Here is an 8,224-nt window from a genome sequence, read left to right as displayed (position 1 = left end):
TAACTTCATCCAGAGTAACTTACCCAGCTTTTCCACTTTTACAGGAGTAGATACTGTAAAATATTGCAACAAGTATGATAACCAGTGCTACTGGAGGAGTAACAGTTACTAAAATAAAATCTAAAGTGTTCCAAAGGTGGTTACATTTGGGACCCATGTACCAATAATCCTTCCAATCCACTCTGTAGTAATCACATCTGCAAATAAAAATATTAATTTTTACCAACATTATTTAAAAGTAAATAATACCAAAAATGGAAAATATTTTGCTATATAATTATTTATCACTGAATACTGTAGGGATCAAGATATTCAATACTTTTCCTGTTTATCTAAAGATGTTACTTAGCAATACACATCTTATTCTAGATTTGATGTAAATGCACTCTGCCAGGCTCTGCGTCAACCAGTCTAAGGGTCACGCTATATGTAAAAAACAAACATGCGAGATACGGTAACAAGATTTTCTACTCAAATGACTAGATTTTTTTTTTTAAAAAAGGAAAAAAACCCAACTGTGTACTGTAGAACAGAATATTAAGATATGTATCTTTTTTTTTTTAAACATTAAAGAAATTTTGATCAACCTGGGAAAAAACTTGCCATTACACAGCATAATTCAGTTCTAAAGAAAAATACCTGAGACAACAGCAAGCATGTAAAAATTGAAGATTATAGTGATTACCTAACTTATGAATTACACGGCCTACGCATATTCTAAAAAAGAAAACGCTGTGCTCAGATCCCAGATTTGATGCTTTGTAGCAGAGTTAAGAGCTTATGCAGATTGTGAATGAAGATCAACATCCACTGTCATGGATTGCACTGCGGGGTCTAAATTTGTTTCATCATTAGTAATATATTTGACAAGCTGCATTTACATAGCACATATTTACACAAACAAACCAACCAACCCACCCCACACCTTACCTGCAAAAAGGCTTTTCATTTTTACATTGACAAGAAATATTGACAGGACAGAAGCCTTCTGTATCACCCAAGCAGTCTCTAAAGTCCTCAACTCCAGTGCAGTTGGCTGTAAGTTAAAACAAATAAAATATTTATTTAATTCAATTATACACTAACATGTTGTTAGTGGGCTGTATTTCTAATTACATCAGAAATTTGAGCTGCATATGATGTACTTTGCAGATGATACTAAATCTTCCTTTCCAGTGACTGGCCCCTTCAAAATTTTGAAATTATTTGAAAAATGGAGGTTTGCCTGCTCGTATTAGCAGGCTTTACTCAGAATTTGCACCCATCTTCTAGTTAGCCGGTAAATTGTATGGCTTGTATTATTATGACTTCTATCTTATCATTTAAGTGTGGTTGTGTCTGAATTCCACTATGTATCCTCTCTGGTCTGCTAACAAAGGATAAAAATCATTAAACCCATATGAGACTCAAACTCTCCAATTATAATTCAAATTCAAACCTTTTTGTGTGTTTTGCACTGGTATTATTCCTTATTTTGGTCTACAAAGGGATTTGTTTTGCATTAACGTTGGTTCTTCTCCATTTCTTTTACTGTTTAAACATCGCGGGCTGTAAATTATGTTCCAGAAATTGAGTGCGGCTTACAGTACTTCACAGGCTTACAGCTATCTAAAAATAACTTCCTCATCAGCAACCTTAATGAGACATCAGAAGTCACCATGTTGGGCACCCAAACCCTACATTCTTTGCTACGCAAGTACTCATTGTTCACATCAGCAAGCTACAAGCTGACCCAAAGCCACCGAAGTCTGCGATTTACAGAGATGTACCTGGAATCTTGATCTATAATGTATAATCAAACACACAATTGCAAGACACCACTGGAGATGCTGAGAGAGGAAATTAAAAATGGTACCATACGTTGCAAGGTCAAGCATGATTATGATACTCAAAAAAGCCCGAAACAGTCAATACAGCTGAGTATAGCTCTGCATAACTTTTCACAATGAGAAGATACACATTTAGAATGAAGCCAGAAAGTCAGAAGTGGAAGAGATCTCTTGAGTAAATCCTTCTGAGCCCACCTGGCAACTGACAGGAAGAAAGTAGCATCAGAGCATTGTTAATATTACTGTTTTGCTATTGCAAGAGGGATTTTACACTTTGAACAGGTGGATTAGCAAACTCATGACTGATGCATTATTAGCTAGGGAAACTATGCTTTAGTCAGCAGTCTTTATTTCAAAAAAATATGGAAGCCTTCCTCCTCCCCACTGTCAGAGACAATCTAACCCAACGTTTACTGTTAGTCAGAGATAAATCTAAAGGGTTACACAGTGATCGAGGCTTGCATTTATATAAAACTATTTACATATATTGCATTCCTTTCTCTCAAGAGGGCATCACATTGAAGCATTTTCCAAGACAACCTAAATATAGATCATATGTTATGACTACAAAGTACAGAACAGTGAAAAATCCCTTGTATTATTTGACATCATATCATCTGGGAGATAAGCAGCACTAATGTTTAGCTACCCCTATGATCAGTAACAGAATGACAATTCTTTTAGCAATATTACAAAAACTACTAAAGTAGAAAGTAACTAGCTGTGATTCTGCTGGAGAGCGAGCGAGCACGTACCCTTTGATATTAATGCTGTAATATTCCATGTCATTATGGAACCCACTGCTGAGCCCTTCATAGTACTGCAGTCTATACAAATGCAAAGTTTTCCATGAAGTGGCAACTTTTTTTGGCAATTTAAAGGCTAAAGTAGAATAAAAAAAATTCCTCAAATCACAAACCAAAACCGTATTAGAAAAATAGTAACTGCAGCTGGTTTACACCACTGTCAGGTTAGTGATACCTAATTACTAGTAACTGGTAGCTACCAGGTAAAGAACAGTAATAACAATAAAATAAATAAGTAAAATCAATCTGTAGGGAATCTTCCCATTAAAAAAAATTCCTGACCAATACTGTATACTCTAACAGAACCAGAGACACTTACCTCCTCATTTAAAATAACCTTTTTTTTCAATGCATTCTGGTTGACATGCTCTTAATTACTGATGATTTCCTCCCTGTTCCTCTCCAAAAAATTTTCTAAAAATACTTGCTATAAAAAGAATATACAATTTTTTAACCCCTACAGTGGGTATTTCTTCCTACTGAAAAAGAACTGAATCATCTCACTCATTTAAAATGCACTCTTTTGTCATTGACAAATTGACTCAAAATGATTCAAACCCACCAGAACACCTCGTATTTCCGCTGCAATTCATATGGTTGAAATCTTTAATGTACAGAAGCACAGAGTAAGAGATTAAATGTCTTACGTGAAGCTTCTTGTTCACTCAGCGAATCACTGGCCATGAACAGAATGAAAAGCAAGACTTTAAGAATGGACATCCTGAAGTCCATTGCAGTAGAAGACCGTTTCTTCCAGAGTTTGCGAGCAGAACACACTCTCCTTTCTGCTACTCTTACCGTAACAAGTCAAGGATCATGGATTTTGAGCTTGTTTACAGCATCCTTCTCTATAAAGAATTACTAATTAACTTTAACAGATACAACTTCCTGATAACTTCTCCAGTATATTTTCTTTTATGACAAGTGGGTAGTTCCATAAAATTGTCTCAGTAATCTTGCTATTTCTGAATTTTTTAAAACATACGTGAAGTATTCCTTTAAGGACTTCAGTTTCAACACACTAATGTATCTGTCACGTGTTTATTTGTCATCCTTTTAGGGTTAATGCTACCTTTTAAAGTTAACAAACTTTGAATGTATTAGAAAACAAAGTTCCATAGATATACACTGGTTTTGAAGACAGGTCAATGACATGGATCAAGAACATAAAAATTATGATTAAAAGGTTATTATCAGGCTGGTCCTATGATGTTTCTGCTCCTAGAAAAAATGAAGTCTTGCTGCAGTAATTATTGCTGCTCCAATTGTTAGGCACAGCTGCAGCACATAGTATGTTACTGACACCTCTTTCTTCAACTCCCAGTCTGTTTGATTACAAACCGTGGTTGCAATCTGTTTGCATTTTTCATCATTTCCTAATAATCAATCTCATGATTTTACCAAAACTTCTCCCATAGTTTGGCATGAAATATCAGACAAATGCTTCCTCATTATTGCCAAATGAATTTATGCATTTTCAAATCAGATTCTACACGGAAATTAAACCTAAAATTTCTGTACTGAATAGACATGAATACTTACACTGTCCCAATTACTCTGAATCTGTTTTCTTTTTGCAAATGTGGAATTACACTGAGATTTATTTCAGTTCAAACTGCAGCTTTATTTAGGTATTTTTATCCACATATATAAAGGTAAAAAGATGTCCACTCTCTGCAAATAAGTGCACCGGATTCTGTCCCAATCACAACAGCTCAATTTACTACATCTGGAAGTGAAAAAAAAAACTTACTTCATAGCATGCTTTCCCCCCCAGATTAAAACACAATTTAAAGGCAAAATAACCAAATACCCACATTAATGAACATACCTTATTATCTTTTGGAGAAGGTAATTCATAAGTGGACAAGGAGTTCAGTATATTCTAGCACAAAGCCAGAACATTTGTTCATAACTAGGAGAAATAAATATTTCAAATCATAGTGTTGACTACACCAAGACTACTGCTTGCAACTTAATCATAATTCTTATTAGGATTTTGCTAGTGAACCAACTCGGTGCCCTTTCGTGTGATATCTAAACATAGCACATATGGAAGTTGTCGTTTTCTTTCAGATATATTTTTTTTAAATAAAAAATTGCCCAAGGCAGGTAGGGAAGGAATTACCAGAACCAGATGGAGAAGCTTTGATAGGAAAAAAAAATAATCTCCAAGTTTCATTTTAAGAGTATACCTTCCATGTGTGTGTATATACATATATATATATATATATATATATATATATATATATAAACCATCTGAAAAGAGAAGGGACAGAAGGTAAAAATCTGACTGCATAAAATGGGGCGATGAATTTTGGGTAAAAACAGCCAGATAGGAAAACAAGTACAAACACATTTTGAAGACTAAGAAGGAAGACTGCTTTGTTAGACTACAGTTCAGAAAGAGACTAAACTTGCTGGCTGTTTTCTTCCCTACATCATGAGATAAGAAGGGAGTGAGAAAGACAATATCCCAAGTAACCTCCCAGAGGTTTATCCTTCTACCTGGAAGTTTCTGATTCTCTGCTGGCAGCATTTTCTTCCAAGCCTGGCTTTGATGTTTGCACCACAAGCTGTTTTCAAATTTGCCCAGCAACACCTCAGGATTATCTTGAAATTCTGTCTCATCAAAGAATGACAGGGAGGAAGACACCTCAGACAGGAATGTGACATCTTCTCCCGTATTGTCTTTCCTAGATCACTTTTTAAAGGCTTACTAGAATCTTCCCTGTTCACCATTACTAAAGCAAGCATCTATCCCAGCTACTGCTGAAGTATTTTGTTGTCATTTATACTGTTAAAACAATCCACATTGTTAGTTAGGAATGTAAGATGTGCCCACAGCTCCCACATTGCAATCCAAGGCTTCTTTTCATACTGCCAATTTATTTCCCCTTTGCACCTACCCCAGTAAAAGTTGGGATCCATTTCCTCCATGAGTCCCTCACGCTGTTGTTTCCCACCTTTCCTCCTTGACTGTCCTCCTCTCTGTGATCTGCGATACTTTTAATCTTCTCAAGTTCTCTTTTTTTCTTCCAGAAGTACCAAGAATCCAAGTGCAAGTAACTGTAACAGGGAAAAATAAGTGAATAATATGGAGATAGCTATCAAAATGTAAACATGATCTAAATGTCATCCTAAACTATCTCAGCCTGCTCTTCAATGCCGCCTTCCTCTACCTGTATTAGAAAGCTGTGTCTTGGCAAACTCTTAAGTATAAAAACTTTTATCTCAACCCATAAAATGCTGTTTGTAATGTGTAAATACTGGGATGAATTAAGATGGCTAAATTAAAAAAGGAAATCTCCTGATGTTCACAGTAATTAATGTCTTCTTACTTCTGAAACCCATGATTTTCTGACCTATAACTCGCAACTATCTTCTGAAGAGATAATGAAAGCTCTACTAATTTTAGACTTTTGAATGGAAAAAAAATAGAGAAAAACACCAGAATATGTAACACAGGAACTTGTACTCAGCTGGCACGATAAAGAATGTTTTGCTGACCTCCGCCACATTTGGTTTCTAAGGCTTCACATACAGCGTGTATATTATAAACTGTAGATCAAGATACATAAACACAATCCACTGATACAAATATTTGGTGTTGGAACTGAACTGTATACGTAAAAGTAGCTGCACACACTTCTACACTATTTTGTTTTTTAGTTGACAATGCTACTATTTATACGCGATGCCTCTATGTGAGATCTAAATCACTAAGTAGTCATATGTAGGCTGTGAATAAGAGTATTTGTCAGTAGTTTTGCGTAATAGCAGAGAAACTGGCCTGCTTTGTAGTAACAGCTGTTTTCTTCATCAATACTTCCTAGCTATTCTGTTTCCCTGGGACTTGACAAAGATGAAACTATAAAGGGCTTCTCTTATCCCTCTCCTTGGAGGTTCTTTCCATCAAAGTACTATGACATGCAGACATCTAACTCCAGAGTGAAGAGTTTTGTAATTTAAACTCACCACGTTGTTCTGAACTGTCATTTTGGTCTTGGCTCAGTCAAGAATGATTGACTTAAAACCTGCTTTACTCAAACTCATCATAGCAAGCGTTATCAATACACTAGTGACAGCTAATTAAATTATTTATAATAGTTTGTACCACAAACAGAAAAGATTCCAAACGCACACCATTGGTGCCAGAGGATTATATCAACAGCCCACTGATTACCTCAGTTAATCAAAGTTAACCCCTTTGACATATTATGTAATATTGTTTTGGTCAATGAAGAAAAAAACCCCTTATTTCATTATAAATATTACCAATGAATGCAAAATAAATAACAGTAAGTGTGTACAATAACTACTTCCTTTTACAAATGAAGTACATCTACCTAGAGTGCACAACTCCTCTAGGGAAGGAGGAGTTTAACAAATACAACTATAGACAGGAATTTGTTTCTCCAATTACTCTATATCCTTTATTCAGTTGTAACAGCTCTAAAGAGGCACCAAATATGAGGAAAATCCACATGAAGGGAATGTGCACACTACCGTTACAGTCTTAGATCAACAGGAAACACAAAACAGCAAGTGCCACAACAGCAGCATTTCTTTGCTGTTCTTCATCTCTTCTGGGTATTTGTTAGGGCTTTTTTCCCCTCAAATGTTTGTTTATTCAATTTCAGAGCTGATCTGCCCTCAAGACCTCCCAGATATGTTTTATAGACTGTTTTATAGACTCACATTGCTGAATTGTTTTTCCATTATAAAAGCATCTATGCAAGTTTACCTGTGGATAACTGGCATCACAGTATTTCTCCATTTACCTAACTCCCACAAAGGAAACTCCTGCTACTTTTCTACTCCTTACACAACCACTGTTTTTGTAAGCATTGAGACAAACCTATTCCTTCTGAAGTCAGTGACTTCAGAAACTATGAGATTAAGAGAGAAGAGAGTACAAGGGAGAAACAAAGATCTGAACAAAGTGCTGAACACCGAATCTCTATTATTTAATATCTTTCATTATTAAAATATTTTCTGTTATTTATTTCCTGTGCAATTTCTATAAAGCTATAAGCTAGACATCAAGAGTTTGGTAAGACACACTGTGGAATGCACACTTACTGTATCTTAGACCATTAAAACACTTTAAAAACTGTAATGAGCAGGAAGCCTTTGAACTGAGGAGGAACGAGGCAGGGCACAGGAAGAATAAAAACTCAGAAGACTCCACCTGGGGGAGGGAGGTAGCCTCAGCTGCTACATGTACTCTGACCATCAGCCTGATCCAACTTACAAATCAAGTTACAAATGTGAGAAAGGAAAAGAAGGATTTCTCCATCATTTTGTCTGAGACTAAATGTAGTCTCAGGAAGGTGTGCGGGGCATGCTGGTTCTGAAGCTAACTAACAGGGATGAGACAGAAGCTAAGAAGGAATCCTGTAATCGTATGAATGTACCATTACGGTTTGTTGGTTAACTTTTCTCTTTTGCAATCACGTTTCCTTTCTGAGGAAAGAATAGAAAATACCCCTCTGGCAAGGATGAATGGCAACAAAAATTGACACTTTAGCACACCCCCAAACTGTCAGCTTGCCTTTTTATTATTTAAAAAGTCTTTAAAAAATT

This window comes from Numenius arquata, chromosome 5, assembly GCF_964106895.1.
Source record: "Numenius arquata chromosome 5, bNumArq3.hap1.1, whole genome shotgun sequence".
NCBI lineage: Eukaryota > Metazoa > Chordata > Aves > Charadriiformes > Scolopacidae > Numenius > Numenius arquata.
This window is presented reverse-complemented; position numbering follows the sequence as displayed.